Genomic DNA, 15,485 nt, shown 5'->3' on the forward strand with positions numbered 1-15,485 from the left:
AATATAGTGGAACCAGAATTAGATTTGACTTTTTCCCAAGTTTTCTGTTATTCTCCTAGAAGAGTTTTATCTAGGAATTATGTATTCTCAGAAGTCTATTGCACCCAACAATTCAACTCCATTCAATAAACAAATATTGAGTACTAGTATGTGCCAAGCACTTTGCTAGTTTCTGAGAATATGGTACAAGACATATATGATCAGTAACATTCAACTGAACAGTTATGTATATGGGGCACTACAGTAGGTCCTCAGCAGGGATGTCACTCTTCCTGCCCTCAGAATCCATAGTGTATAAAGAAGAAGGCAAGATATCTCATCTGAAAAATAAATGATGAAGTATTGAATGGCTGATACAGGCAGGATATATCATAAGATTTCAGAGACAGGAAACATCACTGAAAATCCAGGCAGACTTCGTGGAGGAGGTGAGATGTGAACTGAAAATTGAAGAATAGTGAAAATCAAGGAGGCAGGAAAGTGTTAAAAAAAAATTTAGGCCCATTTAATTGGTATTTGTGTCCTTCTCAGAATTAAGATTGAGTTTATTTTTATTTATGAAATATACATGTATTGTCTTCATTCAATTTTAAGTACTGTGACAGCAAAAACCATATATAATATTTCTTTATATTTGATTCAGCTGAGCAGATACTTAGGCATTGAGCTAGGTAAGCTTTGGAGGAGAGGGAAAGGTAAAGAAGGAAAGAAAAAGGAACTGGAGCTGTAGCTCAAAAGTCAGCTGGGGCCCCTCTGCCCCTCAAGGATCTCAGTAAACTTGGTTTGAACCCCCAATCCTATGATCGGTATCAACCAGGAAGTACATAAACCCTTTCCTGCTGGGTGATTTCCGGAAGGACTTCACCTCCTCGCGACTTCTTTGTTCTGCATAGTGTTAAAATGAAACTCTGTCCCTTTTTGGTTTTCCTTTCAAAAGACACTCACTCGAAGCTGGCTGGGTTTGGTAGCATTTACTGAAGCAGTAGTTAATTTTAGGAAGGAATCACAGCTCCATTGCATTGCCAGCTGCTCTCACCCTTCTTCCTCTGCCCTCCTTCCTCTCATCTCCACCCCTGGTTGCTCCAAGAATTCTAAATCCTCCCTCTTTTATGCACAGCAAATTGTCCCTCCTCTACCTTCCAGGTCCTCAGGTCTCCACCTTCACCTCAGGCACTCTCCAACCTATTCTACCTAATTTTCCATTCCCCAGGAGGAATTCTGGTGCCAATTTATTAATAGATAGTGATATTTTCTCCACTTTGATACAAAGAGATAATTGCACAGGTGACTCTAGGAGAAACTTGAAGTGTTATGGAAGGACAGAAGAAGGAGAGAATACATCAATGCAGGAAATGGGTCATGAAAGGTTTCTTGGCCTTTTCTAAGTGAATTCTTTATTCCAAATTCACACAGCATTGATTGCCAGCATTACCACTTGGAAATTTGTTCTTTACTGCCTTCTCTTGCTATTTATTTTTCCACCTATCCATGTGTTTTATCTCCCTGGCCAGGTTTCCAGCTGCTCCAGCACCGCAGTCTTTTCTCTTTCTTCCCCACAACTATCAATCATGGCTCCTTGCCCAGTGCCTCATGGGTAATGAGCCTCTCTGATTGGTTTGTTGAGTCTCAACCTTTGGGAGCTGTATGATTTTCCTAGCTTCACAATACTTTCCCTAAATTTCCTTAAAAATGCCACATGGCAGGAGTTTTTTGTTTGTTACTTAAATGGAAATGCCTCTAAGAATGCATTGAGGGTTTAACGCATTTGTTTGAGATGGCTGGAGATGTTCACTAGTGTTACACCAAGGAGGAACCAGAAAAGAATAACATGTATTTAAGTACCCACTAGGTAGCAACCATCTACTTTAATTCTTACAATCATCTTTTGAGGTGAGATTAGGAGATTTGCCAATGGTTACACCCTACAAAGCACGGACAGGAATTTTAACTAAGGATCACCTTCAAAACTCACATTCTTTTTTTTTTTCATCATATCCCTCCCCTAGAATTATAATGTCCATTTGGAAACATCCAGATTCTTGTTATTAACAAAAAGGGTGATTATTCATTAGGATACAAACTAAGATCACCCCAATAGTTAGAGTCCTGGTATAGTAGAAAGAAAATTGACTTTATGAACTGAACAAGTGCCTTCACTTTTCTGAGCTTCAAGTTACTTATTTGCATATGTTCAACTTTACGGGGTTGAAATCAACACTAAATTAAGTAACATATACACAATACCGTCGAATAGTCTTTACACTGGCTATAAAGAAAGGTCAGTTGAATTCTTAGAAGATTTTGAGTGTTAAGAGCAAATCTCCTTCCTCTTCACATTTACAGAGAGTAAAATGGGTGTTGACACTCAGGTCTGACATCTGACATTCAGATTAGTAGGCAGGTGTTTTTTAATTGGGTTAACGAATTACATTATCTGGGAGGGGCGTTAGCTGACTCATACATGAGCAGATTAATCATTAACCCAACATTACCCAGCAGCAGGCACAGTTCTGGGAGATAAACTGGCACATCCTCAACACCCTTCAAAGCCCTTCTTCAGGATAACTACCGCTGCTCCCTAAAACAGGTGCTTTCAGATTGTCTGTCCAGGTATGAGGTAAGAGGAATTCAGGCATATCATTAAAAAATGTGGGGAAGTTTTAGGGGGTGGGTGAGAGGAGGGAACCATTCTTCCCAGTCCCTCCACTATACCGAGTCGTGCTGGCATGTGTTTCTGAGAGCACAGGCTTCGAAGTGAGTCAAAGCTGGGTTTTAACTCTACCATTCCTAGTTGTTGTGTGATGCAAGAGTACATGACCTCTTCAAATCTCAGTTTTCCTATCTGTAAAATGGGAATGATAACATTTTAGATCTCCTAACCCTACTCTGTCCTATAGGGTTGCTATGAGTCGAAATCAACTTGACGGCAACAGGTTTTTTTTGGAAGGTTGTTGTACAAAGTTGTCAAGGACTTTATTTTACTTGGATCCACAATCAAGACCCGTGGAACCAGCAGTCAAGAAATCAAACAAACCCTGGAGGTCATGGTCCCCAGACCTTCTGTTAGCCCAAGACTGGAACCATCTCCAAAGCCAACTCTTCAGACAGGGATTAGGCTGGAGTATAAGATTTTTTTTTTTTTTTTTTTTGATAAGATACAAAATGGTACTGATGAGGAGTGAGCTTCTTGGCTCGAGTAGACACATGAGACTATGTGGGCAGCTCCTGTCTGGAGGGGAGATGAGAAGACACAGGGGGAGAGAGGCTGGCTGAATGGACATGGGGAATACAGGGTGGAGAGGAGAGTGCTATCTCATTAGGGGGAGAGCAACCAGGAGTACATAGCAAGGCATATATAAAGTTTTATATGAGAGACTGACTTGGTTTGTAAACTTTCACTTAAGCACAATAAAAAAAAAATCAAAGCTATGCATTACACTGGGCAAACCTGCTACAAAAGACTTCTTTGAAGTGTTAAAAAGCAAAGATGTCATTTTAAGGACTAAGGTGCCCCTGACCCAAGCCATGGTGCTTTCAATCACCTCATATGTGTGCAAAAGCTGGACAATGAACTAGGAAGACCTAAGAAGAATTGATGCCTTTGAATTACGGTGTTGGCTGAGAATACTGAATATACCATGGACTGCCAGAAGAATGAACAAATCTATCTTGGAAGAAGTAGAGCCAGAACGCCCCTTAGAGGACTGGGCAGTGTTTCGTTTTATCGTACATAAGGTAGGTATACGAGTTGGGGCCAGCTCGACAGCACCTAACAACAAGGTTATTGTGAAGATGAAGTTAAATAATAAATGTAAAACACTTAGTACAGAGCCTGGCACATTGTAAGCCCTAAAAAAGTTGGTTATTATTTTATTTTATTTTAAACAGGGACCAGGGCCTTGGAGGTCTAAGATGAAGGCAGAAAAAGAGGAAAGAAGAGGATTCTCTGCAGAGAATCAAGTCCAATATGACAGCCAGGCACACAGGTCTATCATAATCTGGCTCCAAGCCTCTACCTTTCCCTATGGCTACCTGCACGCACTCTGCAAAAACGCTCTTAGCTCCCCTAAAAAAAAAAAAAAACAGGTGGAATTACCCCAGAGCACTCTGCATGTACTTCTGTCCTTTCCTTTATCACATTGTATTTTGATTGTTTGCTTATCTATCTCCACTGTACTCTACCCTACTGCAGGCTATAAGTTATGGACATCAGAGACCTTGTTGTTATTGTTGTTAGGTGCCATAGAGTAGATTCCGACTCATAGTGACCCAATGTGACAGAGTAGAACTGCCCGGTAGGGTTTCCTAAGTTGTAATCTTTACGGGAGTAGATCAGATAGGCCTTTTCTCCCACAGAGCCACTGGGTGGGTTTGAACCACAGACCTTTCCGTTAGCAGCTGAGCACCTAACCATTGTACCACCCGGGCTCCTTAGAGATGTTGAGTCCTCTTTGTATTCTCAGCCATAGGCACTTGGTAAGCCTTGGATAAATGGCTGGCTGGCTGGAGAACATAGGACAACATAGTGACTTGGTAAAGGGAGTAAGACTGGGTACACAGGGAACTGGATAAGAGTCTTTGTTTGCTTCACAATTTTGGCTAACCCTGGGTCTGAGCAGAAATGTAAATAACACAGCATTTGCGGAATTGTTTGCCTGGCATGGGTGGTTGGGCAATCTATGTTACACCTTCCAGGGGAAAGCATGGCTGCCTGGTGATTGCTAGCAGGGCCAATAGCAGGCAGAACACCCTGGCAACCAAGGGGCCAAGGCAGGATAATGCCTCCAAGTTTTTCTGCAGCCTGCAAGGTTAATAGGTTATGCAATCAGGAGCAACAAGTCCTTCCAGGCATGGTCAGCCCAGCAGGGCAGAGAGACTTGTGGGCCAGCACCATCCTCCCAGTGATTGTGTTCGCTGTAAACAATGACACAAGGTCTAGAGATAGAAAGGGGATATGAAATGAGGTTCTCACTGAGGGTAGGCCCTCTGAAGAAAACATTTCAAAGTACTTAAATACTTTTTTTTTTTTTTTAGAACATAGGGCAGTATAGAGGGAGGTCCTATAATTTAACTTTTCAGGAATCATCTTATTTTTTCTTTTTTTGGTTAAAAGGCAGCTGAAGATGAAATAGTTATTTATTGATCACTTATTATATACCTTGAACTTTTTTTTCTTTGAAAGTGATAGTGTGAAGTTAGCTCCCACCCGCTCATGACAGCAGACTGTGTGCCTCTCTTCTCAACTCCATGTTCGGTGATTTCACATGGGCATACTGAAGTAGGCCACAGTGGAAATACTTCCATGATGCAAACAGACAAACACTACAAATCAGAGTTCTCTCCCCTGTTGCCTTTGAGAGCTGGTTGTTAAACATTTACCAACACCCCTGCTTTACAGATGGGAAACTGAAGTTTAGAGAGCTTAAATAACTAAAAAAAAAAAACCTGTTACTAACTTTTTGGTGGCAAAGGCAGGATTAAAGTTCAGACCATCCAGTTAAACTACCCTGCATGATCCCATAACAGCAACATTATGTATTTGTCAAAACCTATACAAAACAGAGTGAACCCTCATGTAAACTATGGTTTAGTTAATAATGATGCATCAATGTTTTCTCATTAATTGTAACATATATGTACCACACTAATGCAGGATGTTAATAATAGAAACTGTGCAGCAGCGGGAAGGGGATATATGAGATCTCTTGGGAATGTGCTGCATAACTGTTCTGTAAACCTAAAACTGCTCTAAAAAAGAACATGTTTTAAAAATAATTAAGTAAAAAATAAAGTCAGGCCATCTGCCTCCAAGTTTATGCACTTAATCATTTAAAACTTTGTAGCACTTATTTTAAGAAATTTACAAAGTGGAGAAGTCGTCTATCATATCATCTAATTTTAAGATTTCAAAACCTTAAGTAAACTGTTCATGTCTGTTCCCCCTCCACCTAATTTTCTAACATCTTATCTTTCTCTTTTGAGCCCAGTGACGTCATGTTGCTCATATCTTTCCTAATTGCCAGAACGCTTTCTTCTTCGAGCTCCTTGGCAACACTGCCCACGCCGCTGCCTCTACGGAGAAGGGTGCACCAACCAACACTGTGTGCTGGCCAACCAAAGGTACTGTGGTGTTGACAAAAACTCCGTTGGCGTAGAAAGGAGGATGTTAGGAAAAATACATTAAAATAATATAAAATATGTACAAAATATATGTACAAATAGTACATTGAATAAAAATTCTAGAAAGCAGAGGCAAATCATATTTGATAGCTTCAGAAGAACATTGCCAGGGAGATAACCTTTCTTTCGACGTTCTGGGAAACAACGCTGTGCCTCCTCCACCGCCTAAAGCAAATTGTCCCCCAAGTGTTAGACCACAAAGACTGGGTCGCTGTCTTAGTTGTCTAATGCTGCTATAACAGAAATATGACAAGGCTTTTTTTTTTTTTTTAACATACAGAAATTAATTTTCTCAGTTTAGGAGGCTAGATGTTCGAATTCATTGCACCAGCTCTAGGGGAAGGCTTTATCTGTCAAGTCTGGAAGAAGGTCCTCATCTCTTAAGCTTTTGCTTCCTGGTTCCTTGGAGATCACCATGTGTCTTGGCATCTATCTTACCCCAGCTCTCTCTCTGCTGCCTTGTTTAATCTCTTTTTATATCTCAAAATAGATTGACTCAAACTATAAACAACAAAAAAAAACATACCCAGTGCTGTCATTCTGACTCATAGCGACCCTATAGGACAGAGTAGAACTGCCCCATAGAGTTTTCAAGGAGCGCCTGGGGGATTCAAACTGCTGACCCTTTGGTTAGCAGCCATAGCACTCAACCACTACGCCACCAGGGTTTCCTGACTCAAAGTATATCCTACACTAATTCTGCTTAATTAACCTAACAAAGACAACTCATTCCCAAATGGGATTATAACCACAGACACAGAGGTTAGGATTTACAACACATTTTTTGGAGGGACACAATTCAATTCATAACTGTCTCTTTAAAACACTTAGACCAACCCTTCCATTGCTTATCCCTTAATGCCTTCTGTACTTATATTCGTTCTTGTTTTGTTTTCCTAAATTTGACCAAATGTTTGATTAACTATTTGGCCTTTTCATGATTATCTCAAAGCTTAAGGGCAGTTTTTTTTCTGTGGGCCAAGATTTTCTCCTACAAAGTGAGAGGGTGAAGCATAATAATCTCCTGTCTCTGTAGCCCACAGACCTTCCCACATGTCAAGGGAGAATGGAACTCTAATTGTTCTTTTCCTTTAGGAGACTGGATACAATTTTTTGTATACATTAAAAAAAAAAAAAGTCAGATTTTGACAGGGAACACAACAGGGAACCCCTGAGGGAGCAGGAGAGCGGTGGAATGCAGACCCCAAATTCTCATAAAAAGACCAGACTTAATGGTCTGCCTGGGACTAGAAGGACCCCGGTGGTCATGGTCCCCAAACCTTCTCTTGGCCCAGGATAGGAACCATTCCCGAAGACTACTCATCAGACCTGGAAGGGACTGGGCAATGGGTTGGAGAGAGATGCTGATGAGGAGTGAGCTACTTGCATCAGGTGGACACTTGAAACTATGTTGGCATTTCCTGTCTGGAGGGGAGATGGGAGGGTAGAGGGGGTTAGAAACTGGCAAAATGGTCACGGAAGGAGAGACTGGAAGGAGGGAGCAGGCTGACTCATTAGGGGGAGAGTAAATGGGAGTACGTAGTAAGGTGTATGTAAGTTTACATGTGAGAGACTGACTTGTAATCTTTCACTTAAAGCACAATAAAAATTATTTTTAAAAAAGTCAGATTTTAAAATTTACTTAAAATAGATGTCACTAAGAAGTATGCAAGAAAAAAGTATGTTTTTGGTAAATGCAACGACATATACTACTGTGCAAGAACAACTAAAAATAGGAATGTGGTTACATGTGTATGTATGCATACAAGTGTGTAGGTGGGCATTTATAGATGTATCTATATGCAGGTATATACATATGTAAGGGTAGGTATCCATATATACTCATATGTATAATAAAGCACATAGACGGCACAAACATGTCAACCAAACACCTCGTGAGACTGGCTTACAGGGTCTGAAGGCTTATGACCATAGTCAGTCAACTGGCATAACATAGTATGTAAAGTTTATGTTCTACATCCTAGTTTAAGGAGTAGCATCTGGGACCTTAAAAGCTTGCGAGTGGCCATCTAAGATACAATTATTAGTCTCTACGTGTACAGAGTAAAAGGGAAAGAAGGAAACCAAAGATTCGAGAAGAAACTAGTCCACAGGACTAACAGCCTACATGAACCATGACCTCATCTAGCCTGAGACCTAGAAGAACCAGATGATGTCCGGCTACCACTACTGATCATTCTAATCAGGAACACAATAGATGGAACCTGATAGAATGGGAGCAAAATGTGGAACAGAACTCAAATTGTTAAAAAGTCTAGACTTATCGACCCTTGAGACTGGTGGTCCCCCAAGTGTATTGCCCAGAGATACACTTTAAACCAAAACTATTCTATAAGGTCATTTTTCAGCTAAATAACAAATCGGTTCATGAAATAAACAATATCGTCCGTGAGCACTGTGCTTCTTTAAAAAATCATCTATTTGAGACCTAACGGTCAACATTTACTCAAAAGCAAAGATGAGAAGACAAGGGGGCAGGGAAGCTAGATTATTGGAAACGAAACAACCAGAACAGAAATAATGAGAAAGTTGACACACTGTGAAAAATGTAACCAATATCACTGAACAAATTGTGTAAAAATTGTTAAATGAGAACCTAATTTTCTGTGTAAACTTTCACCGGAAACACAATAAAATATTTTAATAAAAATTTTACTTAATATAAAATTGTGCATAGTAGTGGTTAAGAGCTGGGCACTGCAGTCTCATGTTCGAACCTTAACCATGTGTCTTAGACACGCCCTCCTCGTTTCTGAGCATCTGTTTCGTCATCTGTAAAGCAGAGATTAAAATGCCTGCCTCAGAGGAGAATGGTGAGGTTTAAATGAGCGAAGGTATGAGGGACAACAGCATTAGTGCCTGACACTGAGCAGATGAGGTAGTTAGTTTCTTAGTTGCCTTATTTGTTACTGAGCATCCAAAAACACCCACAGCCTTTTCCAGTGAAGTTTTCCCAAATGAACAGCTCCTGATGATTTCTCCTTTCTCTATACTCTTAAAATACTGGGCGAAAATATAATCCATGCCCTAGTCATTTCACAGGTACACAAGCTTCCATAAGATAAACTCTTTGAGAGAAGTGGCGATAGTGTGCACTCCTGCTGCCCTCAGAGTCTGAGGGAGCCACGCATATAATGGGCCCTCAAGGAACACTTGTTAAATTGCAAGGCTGAGAAGCAATTTGAGGCCCTGAAAAATAGCCCTGGGCTTGTTCTAGTTCTAGGTTCTAGTCTAAGATCTACGTTCTAGTCTTTATTCTCATTCATTCTAGAGGCCCTGTTCACCAGTCACCGACTGTATATTGGGATAATAGATCTGTCCAACCTACTTTTAGGGCAGAGTTGCACTGAGGTTCAAACCAAAACATTTAAAAGTGCTTGATAATTTCTAAAGTGGTGAGCAAACAACCCTGCCTGGGTTCCTGCATTGTGTCCTGAGCCTACAAAAACAGCGTAATTCTCCTATAGTGTTGTCTTTATTCTAGGCTGTTGAGAAATTCTCCTTCATTCTGCTGCTTGAAGAGTGCAAAATTGAGGGGGAAATTTGTTGGGTGCTAATCATTTAGAATCATACTGTTGTCCTAAAGAATTACCCAATTACATCTGAAGTTAAAGCCTATTAGCCACCTATCGCAAGGTTAGGAGATTGATAGATTCTTAGTGGTAAAGTCTAAACACACAAAGGCGTATGCTCCAAACTCCCATTAGCAATAATGGGAGTTATGTCTGCTAGGTCCACAGAGACATGAGAATTGAATGTGATCCATAATCTATCTTACTTAATGTCATCAGTTTCCCTATAGCCTCTTCAAACAATCAGATGCCGGTGAAATTCCATACGCAGAACTAACAGCAATGAGTTAGGAGAATACTGACAGTCTATTTCAATGAAGCCTTCCAACATGAAAAATCTAAGAGATACTTCAAAATCGTGACGTGCCTGTGCACAAGTATTTAACGTTTATTAAAAGAGGAAGGTAATTCCTTAATGATGAGAAGGTATTAGAAGAGGATAATGTACCTGAACGTGTCAGCCAAAATATTTCCCCTAACACTTGAACTTTTTCCCCTTCTTCCTGTTACATAAATAAAACTTGATTACATTTGTTGAGCTCTTTACAAATTACAAAATCTTTCACATTGCCTTTGGTTTAGAAGAAGAAAAAAAAAAGTTACATTGGGCTTTTCTTTTTCTTTCCTCCAAAATAATCACTGAAGACAGCCTTTGAATATCCATAAAACATGATGTCTGATTAGAATTTTCCCAATGACATACATACTATATATCATTTCTCTCTAATTCTTTACCACATTCATTCAGTTATCAACCTATCACTTTTTCATCAACCTGTCACCTTCCTTCCAGTCTCATCATGCCTACCCTAATTAAGGCCCCTTCAAAGCTGACCTGGGTCTGGAAGACCAGACTGCTACCAGTGGAGGCTTGTGTGTTGTTAATGATGCTGAACATGTTTCAGTGGAGCTTCTGAACTAAGACAAACTAGAAAGAAAAGCGTGGCGATCTACTTTTGAAATATCAGCCAACGAAAACCCTACGGATCACAACGGGTCCCATCTGCAACCAATCATGAGGCGGCCCAGTCTTTCTGTTGTGTTTCATTGTGAATGGGGTCACCATGAGTCAGGGGCAAACTCAGCACTACGTAAAAACAACAAAAGCAGACCCAGGCTAAAGCACTGATTTCCTAGTTGCTCTTCCTTCTTTCGATCTCTTGATGCTACAATCCATCTTGCACATTCTATCCTGCATAGAGTAAAAATGTTTGAAGGCAGAGACTATGACCTACATTCCTTGTATTATAAATACAAAGACCATATTTTCTGAACCAAAAATCTAGACACAGGATCTGGCAAGTACATTTCTATTTATGGAGAAAGATGCAGAAACCTAAAATTGGACTTTTCTCTTCAAATCTGTGGTGACTGAATCAAACAGATGCATTCTACGGAATGCTTCCTGTATCATAGATATACAATACGTATGAGTTCTATGCCAAGAAATATGGAAGACAGCTTCCTGGCCAACCAACTGGAAGGGATCCATATTTATGCCTATTCCCAAGAAAGGTGATTCAACCGAATGTGGAAATTATAGAACAATATCATTAATATCACACACAAGCAAAATTTTGCTGAAGATCATTCAAAAACGGCTGCAGCAGTATATCGACAGGGAACTGCCAGAAATTCAGGCCAGTTTCAGAAGAGGACGTGGAACCAGGGATATCATTGCTGATGTCAGATGGATCCTGGCTGAAAGCAGAGAATACCAGAAGGATGTTTACCTGTGTTTTATTGACTATGAAAAGGCATTTGACTGTGTGGATCATAACAAATTATGGATAACATTGTGAAGAATGGGAATTCCAGAACACTTAATTGTGCTCATGAGGAACCTTTACATAGATTAAGAGGCAGTTGTTCAGACAGAACGAGGGGATACTGATTGGTTTAAAGTCAGGAAAGGTGTGCATCAGGGTTGTATTCTTTCACCATACCTATTCAATCTGTAAGCTGAGCAAATAATCAGGGAAGCTGGACTATATGAAGATGAAGGGAGCATCAGGATTGGAGGAAGACTCATTAACAACCTGCGTTATGCAGATGACACAACCTTGCTTGCTGAAAGTGAAGAGGACTTGAAGCACTTACTAATGAAAATCAAAGACCACAGCCTTCAGTATGGATTACACCTCAACATGAAGAAAACAAAAATCCTCACAACTGGACCAATGAGCACCATCATGATAAACAGAGAAAAGACTGAAATTGTCAAGGATTTCATTTTACTTGGATCCACAATCAACAGCCATAGAAGCAGCAGTCAAGAAATCAAAAGATGCATTGCATTGGGTAAATCTGCTGCAAAGGACCTCTTTAAAGTATTGAAGAGCAAAGATGTCACCTTGAAGACTAAGGTGCACCAGACCCAAGCCATAGTATTTTCAATCACATCATACACATGTGAAAGCTGGACAATGAATAAGGAAGACCAAAAAAGAATTTACACCTTTGAATTGTGCCGTTGGTGAAGAAAATTGAATATACCATGGACTGCCAAAAGAATAAACAAATCTGCCTTGGAAGAAGTACAACCAGAATGCTCCTTAGAACCAAGGATGGGAAGACTGTGTCTTACATACTTTGAACGTGTTGTCAGGAGGGATCAGTCTCTGGAGAAGGACATCATGCTTGGCAAAGTACAGGGTCAGAGGAAAAGGGGAAGACCCTTGAGGAGGTGGATTGACACAGTGGCTACAACAATGAGCTCAAACATAACAATGATTGTAAGGATGGCTCAGGACCGGGCAGTGTCTCGTTCTGTTGTGCATAGGGTCGCTATGAGTCAGAACTGACTCGACGGCACCTAACAACAATAACAACAACAATTTAACATAAAAATCAAGCTTCTCCTGAGAAATCTGAAGATGTAAGAATACTGGGTTCTTAGAAATCCATTCAAGCTAAAGCCCACCAAAGATGAGGAAATCTAATAAAGATGCAAACACAAAGTGGGCTACACTTTCAGTATAAGGATGCACAGGAAAGAAACCTGCTGCAAAGAAAGAAACAATAAGGAAACTTGTCCAACATGACTTGGCACTTGGAAGAAAAGGAAAAAGATATAGCACTCTTTTCTGATAATTTATATCCACAAGCTGATACCCCCACACACATAGGTTTGCAGCCCAATTCACCTTACTTATGTAGTTAAAAACAAAATGAAACCAGATAAGCAAAAACAAACAAGCAGAGATATTAATTTGGTCCTGGGTAAGTAGTGACTCCAGGCAACCAGTAAAAGTAAACACAATCTCTGGATGAACACAACTTCAGTCTATGCCTCAAATAATTTCTACAAATAAAACCCCAAAGAATATGAGCTTAGAGTAAAAATCCTCAAAACACACAAGTAAACAAGGCACAATGAGTAAAAGCCAGCAGCAGCAGACGGCAAAATTGAGACCTGCAAAATGTTCAGATATGGAATGACAAGATACAGAATATAAAATAAGAATGTTTAATGTTAATTCAGCCCACAAATAGAACTTCTAAGAATGAAAAAGTAATAGGAAAAAAAAAAACTCAATAAACAAGTTCAAAAGGGGATTCAATACAACTGAAGAAAGAATTAGTGAACTGGAACACAGATTCCCAAAAATAATGCTAAATGCAGCCCAGAGAGTAAAAGAGATACAAAATATGAAACAGAGATTATGAGACTTAGATGATAGAATTAGGAGGTTTTTAATATACACATACTCAGAATTCTCAAAGGAGATAGAGAAAACGAAGGAGAGGAAATATTCAAAGGGATAATAGCTGAGAATTTTTCAGAATTGTTTCAAGTCATTACCTACATGGTCACTGTAGGCATTTGAGTTTTTGACCCCTTGTCTCTAAGTACAAGTTTTTTTTAATTAAACCACTTTCTAGAAATATCTATTTCATTGAATACCACTTGATAGTTTACAAAGGGCTTACACATACTAATGTTTTTAGACTTACTGGGAATCTCAGATTTGTTTTCTTGTTAGGAAACTTGAGTAATCTCTGGGCATGCACCAGTATTAAGGCCATTCTCTTTAAAAAAGAGAAATAGAGGTTTTTCATGACCAACCACACTAATGATAACTATAGCACTCTCTTAAGTGCAAAGGACATGGTAGTTATTATCAGTGAATTTGACTGAGTCTTTGCAGTTTTCACTTCAAAATGCTTTTGGGATATTTCCTTTGCAAATTTTCCTAACCTGTTTTTATCTCCCAAGGAATGACTTTTTGGGTCTATGAAAGACAGTGCCCAAAACAGCAAAATTTCAGACACAAGTTTAAGCCTTTCAATAGGGGTTTGGTTAAATACGTATACACTGGAATACTAAATAGCCATTTAAAAACATGCCCTGGAAATAGTAGTATGCCATGATGTTTTTAGGTGTGGGAATAAGGTTACAAAGCATTGTGCATAGTTGATTTTATATATATATATATATATATATATATATATACACACACATACACACACGTATTAAAAAAAAAAAAAAACCATTGTCATCGAATCCATTCCAACTCATAGTGACCCTATAGGACAGGGTAGAACTGCCCCATAGGGTTTCCAAGGAGCAGCTGATGGATTCAAACTACCAACCTTTTGGTTAAGAGCCAATCTCTTAAACATTGCACCAGGGCTCTCTCTCTCTCTCTGAGACTTTGTTTTGTTTTTTCTTCTTTCTGCTCCTGAAAAACCTAACTTTTTTACAATGAATAATAAATATTTTTGTGATTTTTTTTTAAAGGGCCCTTTTGTTTTTAAAGGAGAGAGCTCTGTCCTTTCATGCCCCTATTTCCCTTTTGAACTCCAACTCTGCTAAGAAACCTTTCACATTACCATCATTCCAGAGGGTCCAAGGGAGAGAGCTGTCCAGGTATTTTAACCCTATTTCACAGAGCCTTGGAATGAAAAGCAGCTCCTTTAGCGAGCAGTGACCGTTAAAACCCTTACATTTGGAGTGGATAATTCTCCAGATTTCATGATGTTAGAAAACTTCCATTAGGCTATTTCACTTTCCAAGACTAGCTTCCCTGAAAATTCTGTGCTTACTGTGAAATGATTTGCCATGGAAAGGCTGTTCCAACAGGGAAAGAATCCTAAAACCAACATATTCCTTCTTACCTTAATCTACGCTTACTGGGACAAATCACAGTCCGAACTACACACGCACACGTTTTTATCTTTTACTAGGTTGCAGTTAGTCTTCAAGTTACCAGAAGGGGCCGAGTTTCCGCCTACGGGGAAGTTCAGGCCTGTAGGACCGGCCCAGGGCCCGACGCGCGGGGTCCCCCTCTCCAGGAGCGCAGGAAGGCCGCGACAGCGGTGACTGGACTTCCGCTGTTCGTCTTCCCGGAGGTCCCCGCCCACACCACAGCTCTCAGGTCTCCGGGGGAGTCACGTTCGGGCCTCAGAGCTGGTCTGAAGCTTCTGAAGGAGGGTGAGAAGGCACGAGCCTTTGCATGTGACCAGTAAACAGGGCTCCTGTCTTCGTGTCTGTCACTAACTAGATGGCTGTGGGAGCTAAGTATTTTCTCGGTGAGTAGATTAAATTTCTCATCTGCGAGAGAGGGTGTTGACCTAGAATGACTGTGCAGGTCTCCTTTCCAGTGGTAAGGAGGGTGAGTGCACAGATGTTCCTGGGAGCGCTGCAAAAGGAAGAGAGAGTTACCATTTACTAACATTTATTGAGAGACCCGGGGTGCTAGCACCCAT

The 15,485-nt window shown here is 40.2% G+C and overlaps 1 long non-coding RNA gene across 2 annotated transcripts in view; it reads right to left on the reverse strand.

The window, feature by feature from the left end:
• Nucleotides 1-15,485, reverse strand: part of LOC111750997 (uncharacterized) — a 69,235-nt gene that overhangs the window by 1,332 nt on the left and 52,418 nt on the right. Inside the window, exon 8 of one of the 2 annotated variants that reach the window (XR_010321407.1) lies at nucleotides 14,987-15,418. This is a non-coding gene — a long non-coding RNA (uncharacterized LOC111750997). Of the gene's footprint in view, nucleotides 1-14,894; nucleotides 15,419-15,485 lie in introns of both variants that reach the window. The other variant, XR_010321406.1, reaches the window with a different exon arrangement.

This window comes from Loxodonta africana, chromosome 3 (genome assembly GCF_030014295.1).
Source record: "Loxodonta africana isolate mLoxAfr1 chromosome 3, mLoxAfr1.hap2, whole genome shotgun sequence".
In the NCBI taxonomy this organism is placed as follows: domain Eukaryota; kingdom Metazoa; phylum Chordata; class Mammalia; order Proboscidea; family Elephantidae; genus Loxodonta; species Loxodonta africana.